Source organism: Octodon degus, unplaced genomic scaffold, assembly GCF_000260255.1.
Source record: "Octodon degus isolate 3935 unplaced genomic scaffold, OctDeg1.0 scaffold00246, whole genome shotgun sequence".
In the NCBI taxonomy this organism is placed as follows: domain Eukaryota; kingdom Metazoa; phylum Chordata; class Mammalia; order Rodentia; family Octodontidae; genus Octodon; species Octodon degus.
Window position 1 is genome coordinate 225346 of NW_004524822.1, and position 26597 is coordinate 251942.

The 26597-nt window shown below is 45.9% G+C and overlaps 1 protein-coding gene across 1 annotated transcript in view; it reads left to right on the forward strand.

Annotated features, from left to right (window-relative positions):
- Positions 1-26597, forward strand: part of Ppp1r14c (protein phosphatase 1 regulatory inhibitor subunit 14C) — a 91194-nt gene that overhangs the window by 42117 nt on the left and 22480 nt on the right. The window lies entirely within an intron of this gene.

Genomic DNA, 26597 nt, shown 5'->3' on the forward strand with positions numbered 1-26597 from the left:
CAGGAGTGGAGTAAGAATTAGGTTTTGGGAAATGCTGAGTTTCATGTTGGCCATAGGGCTAACTAGCCTGTATGTGAAAGAAATATAAATCTTAACGATATAATCTGAATCAATTCAGGCATTTTTTTTCAAATTGCCATATGCACATGCATACCTGAGTGTGCGTGCATGTGTGTGCGCATGTGCGCACATGTGTCTTTGTGTGTAGATCTTCAGTTTATGGCTGGCAATAGAACAGTTGTGGTTAGCAAGTGTCCAAGAGCATGGACTCCATGTCTGGACTTCCTGGGCTCCAATCCGGCTCTCCACTTACACATGGTGTACCCGGAGGTAAGTTATTTCACCTTTCTGTCTTCATCTGTCCAGCCCAGTAATCACAAAATCACCACACACTTGGTGGCTTAAGCAGTGCTCATTGGTTCCTCACAGCTCTGGAGGCTGGGAACTCCAAGGCCAAGGCCTGAGCGAGCTTGGTATCTCCTGAAGGCTTCTGGAGGTTTGCGGCCTGCTGACTGTCAGCACATGTGGTAGAGAGAATTGCCACTTCTCTCTGTGGTCATCATCGAAGAGCACTAATCCCACTCACAGGGCCTACGCTCACCACCTAAGTACCTCTCAAGGACCCCACTTCCCAACTGTGTTGGGAATTAGCATTTTAACATAAATTTTAAGAGACATGAACATTCAGTCCTTAACATTCTGTAGCTGCTTCACTATAAAATAAAGATTAAAATAGCGTGGACCTATTTTAAAGAGTTGCACTGCCTGGGGCTAGGGATATAGCTCAGCAGCACAGCACCTACCTGACAAATGTGAGGTCATGAGTTCAATTCCTGGTAACAAAAAAAGAAAAAGGGTTATTAGGAGATCGTACATGTGACTGAGATGATACACGTAAGGGACACAAGATAATGCCCATTGCCAAGGAAGCACAATGTACTGTAGAAATTTTTATGTGTTCATTTAAAGTACAAATATTCTGCTGGTTTGTAGATTTTTATTTGAGTGTATTGGTGCACTGAAGTTTTCACATTTGAAAGGGAGTGAATTTTTTTTTTCTCTAAATGAGTTATCTTGGACTATTAGCAAGCAAGTCTTATTGATAGCAGTTCAGCAAGATTCAAACTTTACTTGAATTTTCTGTAGCACAATCAGCCCTAAAATTATAAAAAGGGAATGAGTTGTTGTAAATGAGTCTGAGTTTGACTGATTTGTTTATAGAAAAGAAGTAAAGTGTAAAAAATTGTATTTTGTCTGAGGAATTCAGTGTTCAGGAAAGTGCTTACACATGTCAGAATTTATGAGAGTTATCATGAATTTTCTGCTAACCTCTGAGGATAGGCGGTACCTGAGCCACCAAAGTGGAAATTTCTTAAGACGAGAAGTTGTTGCAGTCATTTATTACATCTAAGAACAGCAGAGACTTTGCGTTTCCCAAGTTCTGAGCTATTCCTTTCTTTGGCTTTTGAAGAAGGCTTAGTTACACACAGAACCCCAGAGACCTAAATAGGGCAGGCCAAGTGTCAGTTTCTTCCCTCACATAGATGGACTCCTCCATTAATATTAGTGCTGTGCGGTGAATCATTCATTGCAGGAGTGGTGATGCACGCCTGCTGCACAGGCATCCTAAGCAGGGCATGATGGGAACACAGGAGGACTCCAAGTTTGACTGGTCATAGCTTTGAGCTAATGATGCCTACATGGAGTGTGGGTGATGGGTCATCTCTATTACTGCCACCCCCTCTTGCTCCCAGATAAAGCTGCTGTTCCTTAGCTGCCACATTCATCCATCACTTGGGAAATATAGGTGTCAATCTCTTTGTCTCTTCTATCCCACCCCTTCAAGGCCACATGGTATGCTTGGCCATTACTTGCATTGTGTAGGCAGTACATTTGAACTTCTCTGTACCAGAGGTGTGTATAAGTGACCTCTGTTTTGCCCCCTGGGACCCCTCCACTTGCTTTGGCTTTTTTCTCCACTTGAATGAAAGGTCCCTTGAGTAGCTGCTGCATCATCTGTTTACTGTGGTATCCTAGAGCAATGGTTCCCAACCTTTTGGCACCAAGGTCTGGTTTATGGAAAGCAGTTTTTCCACACATGTGCAGTAGGGGGAGTAGTTTCAGAGTGATTCAAAGGAAGGCAAACCTAGATCCTTCACATGTACAGTGCACAACAGGGTTCATACTCCTGTGAAACTCGAGCGCCACCCCTACCTGACAGAAGGTGGCATTCAAGTCATGATGTAAGCCATGGGGAATGGCTAAACACAGGTAAAGCTTTGTGTGTTCACCTCACCTCTCTCAAGTCCTGCTGCATGATGCAGTTCCTAGCAGAGCATGGACGAGTACCAGCCTGCAGCTCAGGGGCTGGAGATCCTCATCCTAGAGCACAGGACATACCTTACACATGATCAGTACCCTGCCTGAGGTTGTGAATGTGTTAGTGAGTGTATGAATTTGTGTCCTTGAGCAAACCAAAGCCCATCACACTTAGATAGCTACATAGTTGGCTGAGGTGCACTTGACCATGAAGGTATAGACTTCATTGATCCATCCACTGGGTGTAGATTGTCCAATTCCTCCTTCATGCCCTTCTTGCTGAGGACTTCTTGGTTCAACATATGACATATACAATCTGTTGCTGGCTCTTGGCTATCACATTTTCTAAAAAGCCTGTTTAGTCCTGGGGAGCTGAGGCTGGGTGCTTACAAAGAAAAGAGGTTTACTTAGCTCATAGTTTTGGAGGCCACAAGGCTGAGATTGGGTGGCTCCATCTGTTCAGCTGCTGATGAGAGTCTTGTGGTAGCAGATAGCATCATGATGGTGAGAGCCCTGGACAGAGGGAAGAGAGCAGACAGTGAACAGGAAAGCAGGGAGAGATGCATGGATCAAGCTCACTCTCTTATAACAACTCACTCTTATGGAAACCAACCAGCATCTCATGTGCTCACTCTTTCTAGGTGGAGACCCTGTGACCTTACTGAGTGCGCCCAGCCCTTCCCTGCACTATCATAACAAGGACCAAACTTCTAACACAAACTAGGGGACACACTGAAATCACATCCAAGCCATAGCAACCCCTTATCCTATTGGTCTTTTGATTCCAGATTATTACAGTATTACCCATACCTACTTTCTGCTATTTTTACTTCCTGTTCTTTAGCTTGGATGGTTTTCTTTGGTTAAATTATCCAGCTTTTTCTATATCCCTCATATATAAAATAACAACAATGCTGTCATCTATGTCACAGGGTGGTATGAAGATGAAAGGTGTTAAGTGCAGGAGGAGCTCTTAGGAAAGTGCCTAGCAACCATCAGCTTGGATATGAGTTGTGACTCCTGAATGTCTACACACAGAGTTACTCTTACTGAGTCTCCTGCCATCTGTGTCTACTCTTTGCCCTTACCAACTATGTGCATCTCTAGCTACTCAACCCATCATAGGGACCATCTGTACATGGATCACAGATATAGCCCATTACCTGCATCTCTGGCTCTTCACCCAATGCTTGAATGATAATGAAAATCAGTACTTGTTGATTGCTGTGTCCCACTGCTGGGTGTGGGGCTCAAGGCTTTGTATTTCAAGAGCCATAACTACATAATGGTTCTATGGCCTCTTGTCTGTGAAAGGAGCTTGATGTTCATTTATAATTCTAACAACCAGTGCCAAGTCAGCCCACTGTCTCAGGTAGGATAGGTATGTAAGAGTCAGGAATGACTCCAGACTTCAGTCGCCTAGAAGAGACAATGCTGTATAACTAGAATTGGCAGATGTAAGAGTTCTGCCTTCAAATTGTCACTCAGGGACTCAGGCTTGTAAAGGTCTGTCTAGGCATGTGCATTCTTAGTTTCAATGTAAAGAGCAAACAGAGAAAGGCTTTCTAAAGAAGCAGTACATGAATTCCAACAAGGGCAGAGAACTCACACATCTGGGAGGTGTTTGCTATGATGGTCACAGGCATATCTGAGGAGGCAAAGGATGACAAAGTTTTTAAAGGTAAAATAAGGAAGGTTGTACAAGTTGTTTTAAAACCATTATCCTGGGCCTTACAGATCACTGACAAGGGTGACATTCAGTCCAAGGTTGAATAGACGCTATTGTAAGGAGGCATCTTGTAGAACTGGCCTTCGAGCAAGGTTGTGGTTTGATGAACTCTCTCATAGAAGTTCCTGTTATCTGGAAAATCATGCATAGGGGCCTTCCTTTCAAGGCCTCCTATCTCTGTTTCATTAGGGTTTTACCTAAGTGGCTCCAGTTTTATTCTGACATATTTCAGTGATTAGGACCAGGCCCGTGTGAAGCACCTATCAGCTCTTAAACACTTCCAGCAGGAAATGCACACGTTACTTCTGCCTCGGAGTTCATTGGTCAAAATAAGTCATACAACAGAGCATGGCTTCAGAGGGCCAGCAAAGGGCCACCAGCTCTGTGCCAGGAAGGAGGCCAGCAGGGTACTTTGTATAGCCCCTGTGGCTACTGTGATGGGAGGAATTTGGAAACGCTCCCTTGTTCATGGCCCTCGTCCAAAGCATTGTTCCCCGTGTGTTTCCAGCCTCATTTTAAGCAATTACTTTATTTAGTCACTAGGGGAAACACATTAATCCCAGGAAGCTTAACAAATGGGCCTCTCTGTCTGCGAACGAAGCCCTCAGGAATAGTTTTCCCATTCATTTCCAAGGATCTAATTCTGCTGTCTAAAGGGTAAATGTTCCCTGTAATCCAGAGCTGGGCCTCCAAGGGAAGTGTTTTATAAGAAAAGTCTCTCAGTTAATTATTTTATTGGGCATTGGCTGAGGTCCATGAAAGGAGGTGATGCTGTAAAAGTTGATGGGGTCAGACCATGAGACCTTGAGGGTTTTGTGGGAATCCGAGTGTTTGCTTTTTTCTATAATTAGGGATTGAACCCAGAACATTACATATGGTAGGCAAACACTGTACTACTAAGCTACATCCATTTTTTTGATTTTATTTTGATACAGGAGCCTGCTAAATTGTCCAGGCTGGCCTCCAACATGTTATCCTCCACCCTCAGCCTCTGTGTAGCCCAGATTATATGCATGACAGTCAGAATTTTAAATTCAGTGATGAGCCATTAATGTAGGGGAATGAGGTAGTTTAAAGTTTTTTTAAAGTAATACTTATTTTTATTTTTTAAGTGCTTTACTAGGGCTGGCCAAATAGCTCAGCAGATTAAAGTGTCTGCAAGCAGGAGCAGGGTCTGGGGGTTCGACACCCGGGGCCTGCCATGCTGGCTCCAACCCCAGAGCTTGCTGACACAGCAATTGAGACTAGTGTGGTGGTGCGCATCTGTAATCCCAGCTCTTGAGAGGCTGTAAACAGGTGGATCACTATGAGTCCAATCAAGTAGTAAGACCCTGAACACCCTGTAGACCCTTTCCTAAAATACAAAAAAATAAATAAATGCTTTACTTCTTGGTATGATTTATATTTCCATAAAAAATTACTTTTTTGCCACAATTGCATTAAACCTGAAGATATATTTTATAGTGAAGTACCACTTCACATTTAGAACTGATCTTTTTCAGTCTTTTTCACTTGCCCAGAATGTTTAACAACATAAGAAACCAAAGTGGAATGTTACACATTGCTAGCTTCAGTGCAGTTGCTTAGTTCACAGATATCAGCATATCTAGTTAGTCAAGGTGAGAAGCCTACCAATTAACTGCTAGTTTCAAAAACCTGCTAAAGATTCTCAGGATCATTGCTTTACCCATCTTGTAATATAAATGTGTGGTTTTGCCCCTGTCATATTTCCTAGCTTTTTTACTTGCCCTTTCTTTGTTGTCTAATTCTCAAGTTCTCTCTTTCCTTTTTTTTTCCGCTTTCCTTTTAATTGTGTTGTACCTTTCTATTTGTATTTCTTCTTTTGAGTTCTTATACTAGGGAGACTATGTGATCTATACACATGTGGGTCTGGTTTATTTCACTTATGAGTATATCTTCAAGTGGAATGCCTGTCATTCTGGTCTTCTACATACTGCTTGTCATGACATACCAATTACTGCCATACTGTCTCTCAAGTAAATATTTGTTTTTAAAAAAGGTAATAAATGAAAACAAGAGACAAGAAAAAAAGGCACAGGACTGTCACTGTGTATGGTTAGATTTCTAAACATCTGTGTAAAAATATGTAATTGTTTATTCCTATTTTTAAAATTTTTTTCTTCATATTCTGTAGGGACTTAAAGGTTAATATATCAATACTTGATGAAAAATACCTGTTCCATGGTATGCCTAAGATGTCTGATATTCGAACAGATAATGAGGTTAAGCTCAACTGCTTATGTTGTAGGGTAATAATAATAAGCTCTTCTGGAGGGTTAACAACCTAAGTTTGCAGACCAAAAATTAGAGAAAAAGAAGGGCTACAAGGACAGCCAACAATTTGGCCATAACCTCTCAAGGTCAGTGAAGACTCAGGACATAGGAGAACCTGTACTGTAACATCATGTAACTCAGTTGTGTCCCAAATTTTCTAATCAAGTGGATTATGGGGCCACAGAGAAAAGTGATTGACGATGTAGAGTGTGCCTAAGGAGAGTCACATGGAGAGAAAACATTCTCTCAGGCTTTCCCAGAGAGCATATTGGTCAAGCAATGACTGTGACTCATCCACTTGGCTGACACTGACAAAGGATATACAAACTGCAGTACAGGATAAATCCTGAGGGATTTGACTGACCTTATCAGATACAAAAGCTACATTTCTTGTTATATAGGTCTTGCTTTATCTTGGTCTTAACCATCCAGCAGAAAGGTATAAAAATGAAGTATAAAAAGTAAAGGCATATTAATATGCTGAACTGTAAAAGGCTCAAGTCAACAACTTCTGACATTGCCAGTCTTATGGTAAACCCACTATTATTATGGACTACTGGACTATATTGGAATATTTTGCTGAATTCACACACCTATAATATTTAAATGGAAAAACTAAATAAAAAAAGGGAATATGAATGAACAACCATTTTGTATCTCTATATTCAAAATAGTTAGGATAGATATACAGCTACATTCTCTTAATTCAATGAATAGAAAGATTTGTTCTAATAGTGTTTGTGGACAGAATATCGTGTCTGCATCTTGTACATTGAATAATCACTAAGACAAAATATGCAGTGTGTTAACTATTGAAACTGTGCTAGCAAATCAGTTTTGAAGTTGTCTCATTGCTATTTGTTTCTCAATAAAGTTCTTTTAAAAATAATTAATTAATTAAAAAAAATAAAAAGTAATAAGAAAAAGCAAAATGGAGTGTTATCCTCTAACATAGTGTCAGTAGCTGGGAAGAAAAATCTGTTTCTTAGAAGGGTATCTTATTTCATTACATGATTGCTACCATTTGTTGCTTTGTTGCCATGTAACTGAGCTTAGGTATTTAAGGTAGTGAGGGTTTCTAATGGAAAACAAATCAATGTACTTGTGATTTGGTTAGTTTTAGGGCAAGACAATCTATTTATTTGAAATTTTCTTTGGTAATAGGTTAATTGAATGGCCAAATGTTATACTGCATTTTCTAAAACCATAAATTTTGTCTTTAAGTGATCACAGGCAGATTCAAATGAATCAATCAAACACCCTGCTGCCATGGGGAAAATGGGTGGGAATAGGCAGTTGTGAAGGTCAAGGAGGAGTGAGGAGGCCTAGCAGGAGACAAAAATGATCATGGGACCTGGACCAGGCCTGGTCATCCTGCTGGGAGAAGCGGAACCTCTAGGGACTCCATAGTGGACATAGGCTCAGGACACAGATGCTGAAGGGCAGGGCCTCCTGGAAAATGAGAAGGAAAATCAGACTGGTTGTTATGGGAATTACTGACGGAGTTACCTCCTTATGGTTTAATTAACTTTTATTCATTCACTAAGTCCCCCCTTCTTTGTTTTCTCTACTACACTGAAGGCTGTCCTTGAGGGTCTGTGCAATCTCTTTGTCTCAAACTGCCCCCTTGATGAACAGCGATACCTATAAACCTAGGACACTGTTCTCAAGCCCAGCTCCAGCCCCACCCCCATACATTTTCTTGGAATTCCTTTCTGTTGACACAGGGTCACCTCAGACAGAAGTCTCGACACAGATTTCAGCATTCTCTGATGACTTAATTTCCATTCTTGTCCCATTTCTCATGACTGCTGTTACTGGATTTGTGGGAGGCTCTGTCCTCTCTATTAGATGGAGAATATGCCTGTGTGTCTTGATTGCATTTGGAAAATGTTGCCATCTCTTTGTGGATGGCTGGGGAAATACATCTCTCATTTGGAGCCATTTATGGTGATGACCAAGTATTTATTTTGAGTGATTATTATAGCTTCTCCTTTAGAAGGAACATTTTCTTGCCTCATATTCTAGGGCCTTTAGAAACTTTTCTTCATACAGATATAGACTTTTTTAATCCATCTTACCTCTCATTGAAGTTTAGAAGCTATAGATACCTTGACATCAGCTGCCACCTCTGGGAATCCTCACCTGGGGTAGTTCAATCCTCCCTCCTTCAGTTGATGTTTCTGGTTTTACTGGGGATTAAAGCTAGGGAATTCTGAGTTACATACCTGCATATATATATATATATATATATATATATATATATATATATATGTATGTATGTTTAGATGTGGTCTCTATAAATTGCCCAGACTGGACCTAACTTGAAATCCTCCTTCTTTAGCCTACCGATAAACTAGGATTACAATGTATGCCACTGTGCCTGGCTTCTTCTGAATTGAATCAGCTGAGTTACACAGCTCTGTTCTGGGTTGTAACCACCACCAACCCCCACAGAGCACCTCCCGGAAACTACAGGGGGCGAGGCCAGGCCACTCAGTAGCCAGCAGGCCCTCTAATCTCTGAGCCTGGCCTTCACACTACTTGCCAGTAAAAAGTGATGGCTTGGGTTAAGTCCCCCGACACACATATACACTCAGTTGCCTGACCCAAGACAGATCCCATCACCTTTCTAAGTTTTTCTTCCTGGGCAACAATAGTATCTACTACTAGAGCTGATGGGAGGCATAATTAGCTCCTAACCGTAAAGTCATTGCCATAGTGTTTGCTACCATGATGCTGATAAGTCATAGCTGTTATCATCTTGAAAACAAAGAACTGTCTTACTTAGTTTTAAACTTTGTGGCAAGACCTACAGCAGTGCGGTGCAGTTGGCTTTTGCATGTTTCTCTTTTTTTTTGGGGGGGGGGCGGGACTAACCCGGAATCAAACTTGGACCTCACACTTCCTAGGCAGGCACTGTGCTGCTGAGCTAAGTCCCTGGCATTTTCACACATTTCTTAAATAAAAATCATATATTTCTTAAAGAAAATAAGCATAAACTCTAAGTCAGTTAGACTTATGGTTCAGGAATTTGTCTTTTATTGTTAATCAATGAACCTGATAGTCGGAAAGACTTCACTGATCCTTAGAGGATAGTCAGTCTTTGCTGGAAAGAGACCAGAAACTGAAAAACTGCCTAATAAAACATACTTTGAGCTCTAGATGAAACATCACCCAATGTGCTAAGGCATTTGAATCAAGACTCATTTTCCCTCAGGTTTGTCCTCTGGGCATGTCCTCAGCCTCAGAATGGCTCACACTGTGTAGCCCCGTGGATCAGGCCAAGAGCATGTGGCAGAGCTTTCTGGGCAGGTACCATTGTTTATCTCCAACTCAACAGATGAGGAAATTGAGGTGTAGAGAAGTTAGGTCAAACAACTAGTAGATGGAAGAGCTGGAAACAAAGTCCTGGTCTGTTTGCTCCTAAATCCCACTGACCGTGCAAGAAGGAAATGGCTCTGAGCAGTGGTGGGTCTTTGAGCTGGGATTTGTAAGACAGATGGGAAGACAAGAGCACTGAGGTGTGGACGAGAAGCAGCACGGGGATGCCCAGGTGTGTGAACATTGGTGCTTTCAGAGTGATAGTGCAAAGTGAGCGCCTTGGATTTGTGTGTTTGTATGTCTTCTGTTCTTGAAGTGCACTGGCCTAGCACCCTCAGAAGGGTCCTGCTGTGGGTTCTCTCCGGGATAGAGATTCTCCACTTGAGATTGGATTGGCTACATATTTAGGCTGATCCATTCGTCTTTTCCCATTCATTTTGTGGATTTGACTTGGGTAGTTGTACTTCCACGCAGTTATTTCATCCTCCATGAATTCAGGCCCAGATTATTTGCATGGCATCCAAGCATGCTAGACGATGGGGTAGGCACAGGAACACATGTGTCTGGCCTTCCAGTGGAAGGATGTTCTAAATGATGAGCTTGCTGTTTCCAGTTTTCATCCTCTTAAACTCTTGTTTAACCACACAGCAAACCTCATGGCTATAGGTCGCTTCTGGCAGAGATAGGCCGGGCTTTGATTCATGGAGAGCAGGAAGGTTGGGGCTTAGGAGGTCTAGCGTTTCCCAAAGCTGATGATTATGAGCCTCATTAGGGCAGCTGTAAAAGTCATCCAGGCATATTTAACCAGCCTCTCCAGAGAAAGAGCTCAAGAATTAATATTTTAAAAAAGAGAAGGAGGAAGAGATAGAGGAAGGTGGGAAAACCCAAGATTGCTACAATAGGCAGAAGGTGCAAAGAGTGGCTTTGCCCCTGGGAGTTGGGATGTGTGGTTATCATGCATTTTCCAAGGAATTTCCAGGATGGTATAAGGGGTCAGGAAGAAGAAATTGAAATGGGACAAGAGGTAGCACAAGAAAAAGCCGGCTGGCTTTCATGCTATCGATGTAAGTAGGGAAGATGGCAAGTAGACATGCCCATCTGGCAGGGTGCAGCAGACTGTCAGCTCTTTTGGTGTCACTCACACCTGCAGCATCCCTGCAAGGCATCTGTTCTGACCTTGGTCTGTTCCCATAGCGGCTCGCTCCTCCTTCCCTTCTCCTGCCATTTTTCTGATTGGTTCCAGAGCCCACCATCCTGAGTAGCCTTTGCTGAATGCATAAGAGGAGCATGCTTTTGCTTTTGTTTTCCATTTTCTTTTTTCTCAAAATCTGTCCTCTATTTCTGTTACCTTCCTGTCAGTCCAAGAAATAGTTACCCAAGTAATTCCAAACCTTGATGGAGGCTTGAACATGGTTTGAGCCAAGAATCATCTTTGAATAGCAAACTCCTGGGTGCTTTATTTCTGGAGAATGATGATATCATCAGTAGGATTTTAAATGGCATGTGTAATTTAGTGAAGCAAACCTAATTATGTGCTGCCACGATTTGTATGTCAACTATGAATTGTCCTTTTCCATTAATTAAAGGCAAGACTCTTTGTGTACTGGCCAGCTATTATCTTAGGATGTTTTCTCACTTTACAATGATGAAATAGTGTTTTGTTTAGAATCTGTTACATTTTATCAAAGCATCTTGGCTTCCTACTCCTTTTTCCTCCTCTTGCCTGTCGTGCAGGCGGGTTTTATCTTAATATGATAAAAATGCCTCCATTAGCCTACTGGAAAATGTAAAAGCCTCTGGTAATTTGTTGTAGCTAAAAGACCCTGTTTTGTTTACTTGAACTGCTTGATGGTAAATGTTTACTATTTTTAGCTCCTCTGAAGCGCAGGGAAAGTCTGCTTCTTCAGTGTATGCATATTCGGTGTACTTATTCACATGCACTTACAGGTGAGACTGAGCCGGCTCATAAATACAGCATCTGATCCATAAGGCTGTCTGTACTGAATCAATATATGGGGACAAATTATACATAGAACATCCTGCATATCCACTTTTCCTCCGTGCCTTTTACTTACATACCTAGAGTACTAGTTATGACTTTTCTACATAAAATATATGACCACCTTGTTTCTAATTCTGGGTCAGTTTCTACAGAAGGTATGTGTGTCATTTTGTAAGTTCCCCTTATTCTTAATTTGAACATTCTAAAAAATGTGTTCAATGGTAATGTTAGGCCTATGCATCTTATTTGGGAGAGAGCTTCTGGTTTACCCACTCAGTGTAAACACTGTGTAATGTGCATATATGTGGGTGTTGGCTACCTTGATATATGTGAGGGTTTAAAAATACATGAAGCACCATCCCTGCCCTCAAGGAACTCGTAGTTTGCTAGTGGTGATGCCTCATGTACATCTTGATGTTTTATGTTGTTTTTATTTTTATTGTGGTAGGCTGTTGTTATGGTTTGTGTCTAGGTGTCCCCCCAAAGCCTCATGCAGTCTTGGGGCAGCCTCTGGAGTTTGTGATTGATTACTGTGGGTGTGGATGCTACACCTGCCCTGGGGCATGTAATTTGTATTACAGTGTAAGGTGGGAAGAGAAGCCAGCTGCTTGAGCTGCTGCTACCTCTCCCTTGTGCTCTTTGCTCTTTGCCACCACCATGAAAGTTTGCCCTCTGCCATGTGCCACTCGCCTTGGACCCAGCTGAGTATGGACTGAAACCTCCAGTAACTGTGAGCTAAATAAACCTTTCCTTCCTTCATTTTGAATGTCAGGTATTTGTCCCAGCAACGAGAGAAGAGTAACTAAGACAGGTGTATGAAAATTTACCATTTTGGCCATTTTAAGTGTTCAGCGCACTGATACGGGGTATAATCACGTTGTACAAACATCTCTATCATCCATCTCTGGAACTTTCTCATTATCCCAAACTGGAATTCTGGGCCCAATTATGATGGGTTTCAATGAGCAAATGACCATAAGGCTGTGCTTGGGGGGCAGAGTACTGGAACTTTGTGGTGCTGGTGCAGTGCTGGGTCGCGGTTGTCAGCTGCAGTCATCCCGAATGGCCTTCAGCCCATCTCCTGGTGTGCTTAGAACATCGAGGACCAACAACTCCAGGTTTCCAGTGTGGCCACTGTCTGGGCAGAAGGATGTGTCTCAGTGAAGAGGGGACTAGGCTCTTCCTGCCCTGTGTAGAGACTGAAGACGGTGATCCCAGCTCAGCCCCTGCCCCTTCCCACACAGGAGCCCTGTCCTCTAGACTGCACCTATGTGTCCAACGCGTCCCACCAGACTGACTTTGTAGTTATAGTTATCTGTAAAGGGAGTTAAACCCACAGTAGCCTCCTGTTTTGCCTGTTCAGCCACTAGCTGGGCTGCCTGGAACAGCCTAGAAACTGCTGAGGATTTGTGGTCACCAGGGGCAACTGGGCACCCATGAATCTCAGGCCCTGCTTGTCTTTGTGACAGCTGAGCATGCTTGTGGAAAGAGCTACTGGTACTCAGAGTAAATTGCTCACTCAGTCACCCCGCAGATAAATATGGGGTGCTCACTAGGGTGTGAGACGTCCTGTTTCCCCTTTCTTTTATGTCAGTATTTAGCAGAAATAGGAGCTGGGCATCAGATTCTTGAATCTAATGTCTGTTCCAAGATTTTTTTTTCATTTTAATCTGCAAAGTTGTGTTGCTTTTGTCATCCTTGATCAAAATGTTCCCTGAGTGGAGAAAATAAATAAAGCTTTAGGTAAAATTTTCACTATCTAATACCTTGTTCTGGGGAAAAATAAATAAGCAAACAAATATAGATCAGTATAAGGAATTGTTTTGCTACCTAGGTTTTGCTACCATTATTTTTCCTATGTAGATCAGTGAACTTATTTGTTAAAGTATTGGCATCTCTTTCTTTCCATGTGTACTTTAATGGTGGTGCCTGTTCTAGTAGTGAAAGAACAGACTTGGGGGGATGACAGTTTGCTGGCTGATAGTTGAAGCTTACTTTGTGTTGGAATCACACACAAAGGAAATCAGGGGTTTAAAAATGACTGGACAGTGACTGTGTGCAGTTTACCTAGAATCTAAGTGACAAAGCTTGAAGGTGAAACTGTTCCAATCATCACCCCTCGTGGGAGAAAGGCAAGCATTTCCCAGAGGTTCAGAGGTGTCTGGTGCTCCCGCTTTCCCCGTGGTTGTCGCCTTCCACCCCCAGCCCCATTGACTAAGATGTGAACCGCTGGCCTCCCCACTCAGGCCCTGATGTGTGACCCTGGGAAATGACTTGAGTCGCAGCTGAAGGTGGTCGAAGGTTACAGGACTGTGTCTGTTGGCTATCTTTGTCTTGCTTGGGCCTCAGAGAGAAGGAGGACAGGACCTAACACTAGGAGAAAAGCTGGTGTAAGAGTCTCAGCTCTGTCTCCATGAATTTAGACTGCACCTATGGGTCCAGCGCTTCCCACCAGACTGACTTTGTAGTTATAGCTGTCTGTAAAGGGAGTGAAACCCTCGGGCTCTCACCCCCAGTGGTGCTCCCAGAAAATGGCCCCAGAACACCAGTGCTAGGGGACATTTTCCTGGCATGGAGAGGTAACAATTATTAGAATTGAACTGAAACTTTATTCCCTACCTGCCTGCAGTCTGTAAAGTTAGGGAGAAGAGAGCAGGTGGCCTAAAAGTGAGGTTGGCAAGTTGTTGATTTCCAGACTGTGACAGGATGACTGGTGATGGGCATCTGTGCTGTTGAAGCAGGGAAGAGAAAAAGATGCCTGTTTCCCTCGTGGAGGCGGCCTGGTGTGACATCTTTCTGTTGCCTGCCAAGAGCTAGAAGGATAAAGGGGTGGGAAGACTGGATGCCTGGCTTTGTGTGCACCTGCTCTGGACAGGGAAGGCAAGCATGTCAGGTGCTCCCTGCCCAGGGAGGGGAGGGCATCTGCTGTGGGGGTGTGAGCCACCCTGAGCCAAGCTGGAGCAGCCTCTTCAGCAGCACACTGATCTCGCTGCATCCTCTCGGCCTGATCACAAAAGCCATGGAAGGTGGCTTGGGTCGCTTTCCAGATGGAGGTGCCAGCATGGCCTGGAAAGCCCTAAGGGGGCCTGAGCAAGGCCATCTGTTCTCCGAGGGTCTCAGGAGAAGCCTGGGGCAGGGAGATACGCCCTTGGTTAGATCCAGGCAGCCCCTCTGGCCCTCACTGCGAGCTTGGCTTTCACGACGAGGGGCAGTGTTTGCTCATGTAGCAGCCATCTGCCTCTCTCCTCATCGCCTGCCTACTCATTGCCCTCTGTCCCCAAGTGTGGCCATGAGTCCTGTGTCTTGCTGTCCTTTGAATCCTCAGCACCTAGCATGGAGCCCAGGCCGCCTTGGGTAGCCAGTAAGCGCAGCATGCATGAGTGTTTCTCCAAAAGGGGCTTGGAAATCAGTGACCACCTGGGAGGAATGGCTTTGCATTTTGGGTGTATGTCATCTTCCATGAAATGGCTTCTCTTATTTAAAAGAAATAAAACCCCAGCACAATAGTCCTCAAATGTGGCTGCTCATGGTGGCATACCCTCAGCTCCTCATGCATCTTCCAGAATGGCCAGCCATTCCCAATTTGCCCTTCTTCTAGGTCTCCACTGATACCCTGAACCCATACCCCCCCCTCTCTCTCTCCCTCCTTCCCTCCCTCCCTCCCTCTCTCCCTCCCTCCTTCCCTCCCTGGATCCTCAAGTGTCTCAGCACTGCTGTTGTCATCTAAGTCTCCACGGAGGCCCTTGGGTTCCAGATAGCTGTGGGTGCCCTGGGCTGTACTCCTGGGTAGGGTACCTGGACTGCAGGCCTCCTCAGCTGCCCACCTGTGCCTCTGTGAAGGCTCTGCCATTCTTCCCTCTGCTCCCAGGTGGCCGACCGGAAAGAGGAGAAACATTTCACCCAGCATCGCTGCATTCTGGATGGCTAAGGCCATACACATTATTGGCCAAAGTCCAAAACGTACGCTTGGGCTTATTCTTTCTTATACTGTCTGAATTTTTTGTGTGTGCAGTTACTCTCAAACTAGGTTTTGACAAGTGTGTGATGACAGGCATCCAGCCTTATGAGATTATCCAGAATAAACACCCGGTGCTCAGCCTGTCATGCCTTCCTCCCTCCCTTAGTGCCAGCCCTGGCAACTGTGGCACTGAACACGGTGGAGCTGGGACCATGCAGTTCGATGGAGGCTTCCCAGAGCAGCTTCTGACACATCGTTGTTCACACGCATGCGAGGGTCTTCCCTGCTGCTCTCTGTTTTGATAGCTTGTTTCAACAATAGTCTTTGAAAGAGAGTGCTCGCTTCCCGCCGGGAGCCTCTGGATGGGATTTTATTCCCCTTCCGTCTCCCCCAAGTGACTTTTCAGAATAATCTTCTCAGCCTTGCTTTCTGTACACCTGCCAACCCCAAGCCCATTTGGCCATGGGGTTTAAGTGTCTTCCCAGCAACATGGGAGGTGAAATGTTTGGATTTAGTGTTCTGTGTTAGGAAATCCAGCATGATGGGGGCCTTGCACTGCCATCAGAGAGGCTCTGCCACAAGTAGTGAGCTTAGTGGTGTGACAGTAGAGGGACCTCCTTTCTCGGAGACTGGGGCTGCAACAGGCCTTTGCCCTGCATTGTTGTGCCACCCGAGGGTCATCTGAATGCTCCCAGCCAAACAGAATTTTGCTCCCCTGCCCCAAGATTTCCTTAAAAGGTGACTCAGGATTATCTTTTTTTTTCCCCAGCTCAGGCCTGATTCCTGAATTTCTGGGAAGCAGGATAGAACCAAATGCGACTTTTCAAGGACAAACTCAACTGGTACTATCTTGTCCTTTCCTTGGGTGACATCATCTCTGTTTTGGAAGAGTCCTTTAAATGGTGCTTATCCACTGCCTGAGGCCAATATCAGGGTGTGGGTATTGGCGTAGTGCCGTGCCCTGTTCCCTGTCACTCCTGGATGAGTACAAGGGCCCTGTCTTCATAGGAAGTGTGGCCCTGCCTCAGGATGTGCTAGGGTGCTTCAGTTCCGATGCTACCTTGGAGGGCTGAGGTCTCGAAGGGAGGATGAAGGTGTGGCCTTCTGTCCCCTGGATCCAGAGCCTTCGAAAGTTTTCATTGCCCTTATTTAGAGCGTGGCTAAGAAGGTGGCCTCTGCTGTCTTTATGAACCGTCTGGGCTGTCACTTATTCTCAAAGCCCTTATTAGAAACAGCCTCCTGGTTTTCTTGTCACTTTGGTGTCAGTGACAACCAGCTGTGCACATTCATTGTTCATGAGTAAAGCATTATTGCCTGCGCTCAGGGTTTTTTGGGCTTATATTTTATTTTATTTTAAATCTTGTGATCTTGGACATGTTGGTCTCATACTACATCTTCACTTGCAATGTTCAGACATCAGCACCAAAAGAGCTTCTTGAGGGGATGTTTACTTGGGATATTTATTTTCAGGGAGGAATCGACTGATCACAGGTGTCCAGTCCACCTAGCACATGCCAAGGTTGTTTTGCATTACCTGCCTTGGCACAATCATGCCAGCTCTCCATCCAAGACAGTGGGCCACTTTATGAGGCTGAGAACAGGGAGAGGAAGGGGAGAAGGACCTGCCTTACCCCAGCGCATGCAGGTTGTACGCGGCAGACCTGGCACTGATACCTAGGACTGTCTCTTTCCCTATTCCATGCTGGGGATGTGTCACATCTGTTCTGGCCGAGGGGTCTCACCTGCGCCGAGCAGCAGGACAGCCTGGGCCCATGTGGGAAGGCTGAGATTTTGCTCCCTGAGTCCCATCCTGAGCCATGCTCACCAGACTCCCTGGGGTGCTTCCCAGAAGCCAGTGGCTGCATGAGCTATTTGATACTAAGGGTGGTGTGTACCTCACCATTTCTGCCTGAATTTTTTAAAAAAACATCATGTCTGCAGAGCCACAATGTTCTCTCCAGCAGTATTCCTTTGTTAGAATGAATTGCTAAATGTAGGAGAGGTTTGGAGGAAAGGAGGCTGGATCTGGGGTGCCAGTGATGCCCAGGAGGCCCTGCAAGGGAGAAACAGCTATTGAGGGGCAGAAGGAGAAACTGCATGGAGAGTGAGCTCCAGCTGAGGAAAGCGCCTCCTCGGCTTGGGTTCTTGCTGCTTGCTGCTGTCCCCACACAGCTCTGCAGGGTCAGTCGGCAGCCAGCAGCCTCCCAGAACTTCAGGGCTCCAGGCGCCCTTGGGTCCATGTCCTCCCTCCCCACCTGCCATGCAGCTGCTGCTGTTTAGTGGGCGTGCGTTGACTCCTGCCAGATTGAGGAATTGGTAGCCCCACTGGCCTCAGCACCTGGTGGACCTGCCAACACCAGTTTGCTCTGAGGTTGGTATTTGCAGTAACCCACAGAAACCTCCCCTTCCTGAGCAGAATTCTCTGCCACCCTGCTCTAAGCCAGGGTGTCTCTCCAGCTTATCTCTGCGGCCTCGTAAGAGGTCTCTGCAGGTGCCTTTGCCTTCCTGCAACAGCGCTCCTTTCAGTCCCCTTCCAAGACACATCAGAACAAGTCTCACCCTCTGCTTGGACCCACCAATGGCTGTTCTCTACACAGAGCACAGGTATAGGGCTTCTGAGTCTCCCTGGGCCTATCCCCTCCCTATGCCAACCCCAAATCCACTGTGAGGACCCAGGGCTCCCCCCACCCAGTAATTCCTCAGGCACAGGTTGGTCCTACTGGCCACTCTCAAAGCCCCTCTTCCGCAGTGACACGGATCCTCTCTCTCCTCCAGGACCTCTACACTCATGTCCCTCCACTAAGTCCTCCCTCCTTATACCAGCCCTCTCAACAGCCTTACTTTTCTCCAAAGTGTTTATCACATTTGCCAAACTATACATCACATAGGTCAAAGATCCCTAGTTTGAAATCTAAGATGCTTCTAAATGCAAAACTTCAGCACCACAAGTGGCACCCCACAGGCCCACTGAGCCAGCCACCAAGTCTGGGCCTGGTGGCGCATACCCATAATCCCAATGCTGGGGAGGCTGAAAACAGGTGGATCACTATGAGTCCGAGCTGTGTAGGGAGACCTTGTATCAAATACATAAATTAAAAAAAAAAAAAAAAAAAACCTTTTCAAGTGTTAAGTCAGTGCTCAAATGACTCCGGATTTTGGAGCATTTCAGATTTTTAGCTGGTAGAGTCTGTGCCTTCAGTTCTCCAAGGTCTGTAATATCCTGAAGTCCTTTGGTCCTAAGTATTTTGGAGAAGGGACATTTAGTGTATACTGCTGGGTTCATGGTCTGTCTTCCTCAGGGAGGGTTTATCCCCCTAAGCTGCGAAAGCATTATGCAGTTGTTTGTACCTTTCCCTGAAGGGTAGTAGGTGCTCAGTAAATGGGTGCCCCAAGAATCCCCCAGTGGTCTGAGCCCTGGATACAGATGTACCTCGCTTGTAGGCAGTCCGACATGCCGAGGAATGTGCATCCTCTTATCTACCAGCCCACGCTTGTTTTGTGCTGTTGATTGTTTGAGTAGCAATGAGAACTGAGCTGCGGTGACCTATGAATGAATCACGAGTCATTTGCTAGCAGTCCTAGAAGAAGTAAATGAAGCCTGTGAACTATAAACATTAAGCCATACCCAAGGAGCTCGTGAGACAATGCTGCTCTTAAACTTGTACATCCTCGTATGTTTCTGTGAGCAGGAGGACAAGAAGGCAATCTGTGTGGGCTTCCGGACTGGCAGGTGCCTGCAGTTCTGCCCTTCTAGGCTGTAGTTATCACTTGGCCTGGCTGCAGGCACTCCAGAAGTGAACTTTATCTGGGTATGACCCCTGCTTTCCAGAGTGGCAAGAATAGCAGCTCTTGTCAAGATTTATAGAGCAAATCTTTACCCGGTCAAGTTGGGTCAGATTGTTAAGGTCTTTTTAAAGAAGCGGTGGAGAAGGCTGTGCTGTTTGACTCTGAGCAGGCTTTAGCCTGGAAGCTATTTAAAGCAAGGGTGTAGATGGGAAACACTGGTGACACAGCAGCAAATTGGAAGCATGTACACTTGTTTCCCCAGGTTGGTTTCATCTGAGGTCTCCACCCTGGCCCCTAAGCAGCCAAGCCACCCATGCTGATGTGTGCCTGCCACACACTGGCCTTGTCCTGACTCAGGCTCCTCCATACTTCTCTGGCCCAGGTGCTGGCTCTCAAAGCCCCTTTCTTCACATTCAGGTCTCCCACAGTCTTGATTTTATGTGCTCTCTGAACTTCTTGAACTGCCGATGATTTTCTTAGTTGAGTTCTCTTTTCCTGGAGCACTTCTTCCTGAAATGGGAGTTCATATAGTAAGATGACAATAGTCTGTTTTTCCTCTCATTCTTCATTGACAGCTTGGGAGGTGGTGGGAAGCCTGCAAGGCTGGAATTCACTTGTCCTTAGGATTCCACAGCTCTTGCCTGCCATGGTTTGGATGTGGTTTGTCTCTGGAGTTTCATGCGTTACAAGCTTGGGCGATGGTGTTGAGGTGGCAGAGTCTTGAGGCTGAGAGGTGGGAGGTAGTCAGCTGGGCTCCGCCTTGTGAACAGATTAATGTTGGTCTTGTGGAGAGACTTGAGTACCACAGGAATGGATGTGTCTGTTCCTGAGGGAGCAGGCTGACACAGAAGAGTGAATCCTGTCCCTCCTATGCCTCTGTGGCTTCCTGCTTCACAGGAAGTGTGACTTCTCCTGCATTTTCTGCCATGTGATGTCATCAGTCCAGATCCCTTGGCAGAGCCCTCATGAGAAAGTTCTGGAAGCTTGTCTGACCTCCATCAAGGTGATCTAAGTTAGCCTCCTTTGTAAAAAAAAATCACCTTGTTCCAGGTATCTTGTCTAGCAAAACAAAACAGGCTAAGATACGGATCCTGGCTTTGAGTGCTCAATCTTGCTCTTGGGAAGCCTTCTGGCCTTGGTTCTCCATCCTTCTCTGTGTGATCTGCTCCTCTTCCAAAGGCTTCCAAGATCTTCCCTCCATCCTCAAGGCTCTGATAGTGTGCTGTGGCATTATTTCCACCCTTTTTAGATGGAAATTATTTCTTAGGGATTCCTGAACTGCCTTAAGTCAGTATGAATGTGTTGTGTGATGTGTAAGTGTAGGCATGGTGTGTATTTGCATGATGTGTGAGTGTATATGAGTATGCATATGGTGGGGGGGGGTGTGTATGTGTGTGTGTGTGTTCACACATGTGTGAAATCACTGCATTCTGGTTGTGTTTTGAGATGGCTACAGTCACACCCCTACATACCGGTGCCTGGGCCTGTGTTGAGCTCCCGCTGTTGCAGGCCTGGCTACTGGTTCCACCTTCCAGGGCTATACCTGTCACTCAGCTCTGTGGTACTCACTTGTGTGCTACAGGGCCAGAATCCAGCTTCTGCTTCAGAGTCGCCCTGGGGCTGGAGACAACTGGTGTCTCAACTGCGGGTTGGCTTGGGAATGTCTTCAAAGTCCCAGTGTCCCTGTCATTGCCATCATCCTCCGGAACCTCTGAGGCTTAGAATCCGGGTCTTCTCTTAACTTTTCCCTGTTCTGTTATCTGATATCCAACGAAAGTTTCCCCTTCCCTGTTGGTCACTCTTCTAAAACCTTTCTTGCCCCTTTGCTGTGACTTGCACCCCAGCCCCTGGCCTTGTCCCTAGATGAATGTGGCCATGTTTTGTAGCCTTCTGCTTCCTCCCCAGCACCTGGGCCTGTAGCTGGACCAACTCATCCCCTCTCCTTCCATTTCCTTGTTCAAGAGACAGTGGCTGTTGTTTCTGTAGAACAGGGAAAGCCAGAAGTCTGTGGGCTAATGGATTATGTTTGTCCTACATAATTCTTTTAACGAATTGCTAGTCAACTTATAAAAAAAATAGTTCCAATAAAAACCTCTATTTTGGGCTTTCCTTGAAAACTTGGAAAATCTGGCAACACTGAGCATATATTCCTAAGTGGTGACAGAAGGTGGGAGTGGAGTGTTCTCTGCTGCCTTTCCTTGGGCCACATGCCTCCAGCTTGTCATATTCTGATTACATCCTGGGGCACCTCCACCTACCTCATTTCTGTCACCCCTCCAGTCTCCAGCACATTAATACTGGCAAGCCCTGTCCAAGCAGTGAGCTGTGGCCCTTTCTCTGTCCAGTACTCAGAAGATCCCCATCTCAGTTACTCTTTTGTCATTGCTGGGACAAACACTCAACACTCAAAATGAAGGAAAGGTTTATTTAACTCACAGTTACTGAAGATTTCAGTCCACACTCAGCTGGCTCCAAGGCAGAGAAGCACATGGCCGAGAGCAACCTTTCATGGCGGCAGCAAAGAGCAGAGAGCAAAATGGAGAAGTAGCAGCAACAATGGCTGCAGAAAACAAGTCTGTCTCCCTTCAGTCGCATTCAGGCTATCAGACCCAGGCTGGGTGTAGTACTCACACCCATAATCCCACCAGCACTCACACTCATAATCCCAGTGGCTCATGGTTAATCACAAAGTCTAGAAGTCTGCCCCATGGTTGCATGAGGCTTTGGAGAGATCCCTAGACACAAACCATAACAATACCTTGTATTTTTGCTGTCTAGGCACCATTTTACCTCCTGTGAGCATGCTCCATCTGCCTCTAAATCTGTTAAAATCCTGTTATTCCACAAGGCCAACTATCTGGACTTTCTACCATGAAACCTCCCTGCCTTTGCCAGGTAGAAGTTTTTTCTCTCCCTGAATCACTAAAGTACTTGGGACTTGGGGCTGTCTCTGGCTTTTGGTGTTGTTGGTTAGCTTGTTTATTGGAGCTATGGGTGTCCTCACTTTCTTTAAGTGATTTCATCTGTCACGGGGGCTATTCAGTCATCAACATAAAGAACATTGGGCTAGAGAGAGCTCCCATGAATGTAGAACCTGCGGCATTCAGAACCCCCGTTCTATAATCCTAGCTTGCATGCTGAGCCTGGATGCCATCCACTCCTCAGATGCATGTGGTCAGGGGAATGAGGGGCTTACAGGCTGGTGGAAATCGCCCATGTTGAAGGATTGCTGCATTTACCCGGTCAGTGCATGCTCTGGGCTGGGGACAAGTGGCCTCCAGATCAGCACTGCCCAGTTGTGATGACAGCGATGTTCTATACCAGTGCTTTCCAGTGCAGTGGCCAGTTGCCACCTGTGGCTATTGAGCACTTGTCATACAGCTGCTGGGAATGAAAAATTGAATTCTTCACATCTTTTGTTGTCATGAATTTAAATTTAAATCCCACACATGGCTACCGTGTTGGACAGCCCAGATCTCAAAGCCTGGGGATATGGGTCAGCTGCAGTACTGCGCGTGAGTTGAACACCCGGACACCTGGCTGAGGACGCCTCCCCTCCTGCCTGGAGTGGGACAGGCCTTAACAGCATCAAAACGGTTTCAAACATTGTTCACTGGCTGTGCTGCTCAGAAGAGAGCATTGGGTACTTCTGCTTCATTCCTTCAGGAATGGCCAAGCCAGGCATGGTGGTGTAGCCTTACAATCCATGTACCCAAGAGGCTGAGGCAGGAGGATCACCGTGAGTTGGAGGGCAACCTGGGTTACACAGTGTGTTCAAGGCCAGTCTGAATCTCATAGAGACAGAGAGACCCTTTCTCAGTGCCTTGCCCCAATAGCAAGACTTTAAGCTCCCCTTAGCTATAATTCTTTGAGCAAGCTTCCTTTGCCTGACTGCATTAAAGCATGTGATACATATATGCTTTATGTACGGAGTACAAATGCCAAACTCCAAGGGCTGTTCTGAGGGAGAAAGGGAGGAATGCAGGGGAAGCCCTGTTACACAGAGTGCACCCTGTAGGTTATCGGCTTCATGTGACCTTTCTTGCATTTATTCAGCTGAAGCATCTGGAGAGTCCTGGCCTTGTGGGGTAGTTATTGAAGGACACTGTACTGTGCCCGTAGCTGTATGACCCTGTAGCTGAATTTCCCTGAACACATGAAATGCAAACCTACCCCTTCTTCGAGGGCCATTTCACCACGGCCTTTGCCTTCCATGAGCTTGGGGACAGGCTGAGGGTCTGTGAGCGACTTGTCCGTAGTGGGCCCTCCCCTTAGCAATCTGCATTCCTGCTCCGGGTCCACAGTATCCGTGACCACGTGAGCCTGTGTGTTTGTGCCCCACTGCTCCTCTCACTGAGGAGAGCCTGGCAAGCCCTCGGCAGCTCTGCCTACCACTGTCGATTAACCCCAAGAGTTCCCCTTCTCCTCCGTCCAATCCAGTGTCCATCTCAGCATGTTTCAAATATACACAAATCAGGAGGAGGTCAGGCATAACCACAGGGGGAGAGATACTACTGGTGCTGTGGAGGGGCAGGCGGTGACAGCCAGAGAGGCTGGTGTAGGCAGGGAGGGAGCACACCTGTGGGCTTCCCAGAGGGCTGGCAATGAAGTGCCACCTTTGGCTTCTCTCAGCACCTGCTTTCCTGACAGAGGAATGTTGGTGTCCTGGGGGGACAAAACCTGGCATCTCATGGGCAATGGCTGCTCTGTGCTATCCAGTCCAGACCAGTGATACCTGCGCTCAAGGCTCACATACATGAGTTCTGGGTCAAGCTGGGAGATTCTCCTGACACCCTAAAGCAGGTGACTGTGTCTTGATTTTATTCCTGTAACTACTTTCCATCAAGAAGCAGTTATTTCCAGCTCTGGGCCTCTAGAGTTTTCTGATATACACATCTTCCCCATCTTGTTATTATTACTCTTTTTTATTTTGGATTTTGTTGTTGTTTTTAGACAAAGATTCACTGTGTAGTTTAGGCTGCCCTCAAACTCACAGCGATTTTCCTGCCTCAGCTTCCTGAGGATTACTGGTATACACCACCATGCTTAGCATGTTTTAGATTTTTTTTAATCTTAATAAGACTAATGGAGCTAGAATTGCCCCTCTATCTAAAGTTCAATTTTCATAGGTTACATATGATACCATATTACACAAATAAAAATAATCCTTTCTCAGGAAGTCTTAGCTATGTGCCAGGTACTATTCTGAGGACTTAATCCCAGTCCACTAATTTAACACACACATTAATCTTATAAGGTATTTGGCATTTACTGTCCCATCTGTATAGGTGAGGAGACTGAGCCCAGAGAGATTAAGACACTTGCCCTGTGTCACATAGCAAGTTTATGTGAAGCTGGCCTTGGCCCATGGTGCCTGGCTCAAGAGCCCATGCTCCTTTCAGGAGAAAATTCTCCCTGCAGCCCTGTTCTCATCAAAACACTGAGAGTCCCTACTTGTAGGTCATCAGTGTTGGTGCACAGATAAGTGGCCATTAAGTACAAATATCCTACAGATTTGCACTGATGAGTACTGGCTCAATGTAAGTTATCCTATCTAATACCCAAGCAAAGGACAAGCCACTGGGCTCAGGAAAAGAAAACTTCTTGAATTTTTTGGCACATCAAGAGGTTGCTCTTGGGACGAGGTGTTCTTGGTTTCTCTAATACACTTGGACCCTCCCTTTACACACACACAGAGACAGACAGAGGGAGAGAGAGAGAGAGAGAGAGAGAGAGAGAGAGAGAGAGAGAGACAGAGACAGAGACAGAGACAGAGAGACAGAGACAGAGAGAGAGAGAGAGAAATAGAGAGAGGTTTGAGCATAATTACTTGATAAGTGTGTCTTCTTAGGAAATATTCAGAGTTAGCCTCAGCCAGGAAGGTAGGAGGAGGATCTCACATAGAGCAGCCAGACCCTGCTCAGGGTCCCCACTCAGGGGGTTGTGATGCAGGGGTGGTGGATGAAGTGGACAAGCATAGGGGTCTGTTCCTTGGTGTTTTATCCTGACATCTCTAGATGCTATCCTAAGTGGAACAGAGCAGCATCCATACCACAGGTATGAGGGTGGAAGAGAGCAAGGCAAAGCCTGCTTTGTGCTGAAGTCCAGGCAGAGCTCACTTACTTTTCCTGTCCCCTTTGCTGGGCTGGATGTCTTTGGTTGCTGAGCCCACACTGCACCATCAGACATCCAGCAACCGGGAGGATTTGCCTACCTACTCAGAGGTGATGTGATCCACAGACTTGATTTATCTGGGATTTTGCTTTCCTGACCACTCCACCCCCACTCTGTCCATCATGGAGTCAGCCTCATTCCCAGCCTTTCTTCGTAGCTGCAGGAGGCTTTCAGCGAAGTCCAGGGCCACCACACTTCCACAGATCAGAGGGAGTGAGGCCGTCTTTCCCAAAGTCCCCTCAGTCTCAGTTGGACCACGGATCCTCTCCAAATTAGTAACTGCACTGGGCAACCCTGGTGCCCAAGAACCTGTGGTAGGATGAGGTTTTCTGTTGACTCTGAGCTGTGAAGTGAGATGTAGACTCCTAAATACATATAGATGGAGTCATCAAGAGGAGGGGAGACCTGCGGGCAGTAACTGCAGCTCTTGCTTCCGTTTCGTGGCCTGCAGACCCCCACTGTATATTGTCTTGGTTGCTTTTCCATTGTTGGAACAGAATACCCAACACCCACCAACCTAAAGGAGGAGAAGCTTACTTTAGTTCATGTTTTATCTATTCAGGCTTTTGGGAAGGGTCCTCATAGATAGCAGTGGGCATGGCTCTTGAGGGCTTAGCTCCAGGGCAGAAATGGAAAGGAGGGAAGCCCTGGTGGAGGATGGCTGCTCATCCTGTAGCAGTCAGGGAGTAGAGAGAAAAGAGGAGCCAGGGACAAGAACATACCTTCCAGGTCATGCCTCTGGTACCCACTGCCAACCGGGCATTGAGCTATTGAACTTATCAATGAATGATGGCACCCCATGATCCAATCACCTTGCACATGCATGAGAACTTGGGGGGGACCTTTTGGGTCTAAACCATAACATATTCTCAGGTGTGCTTTTCTTCTAGAAAATAGACATATAATTGTTAAACTACTGCATTGTACTCTTTTGTGACTCAGATCTCGTTCATTCCCTTTCCTCCTCTTCCTTTTCCCTTTCTTCCTGTATTCTGTCCTTTCTTCCTCCT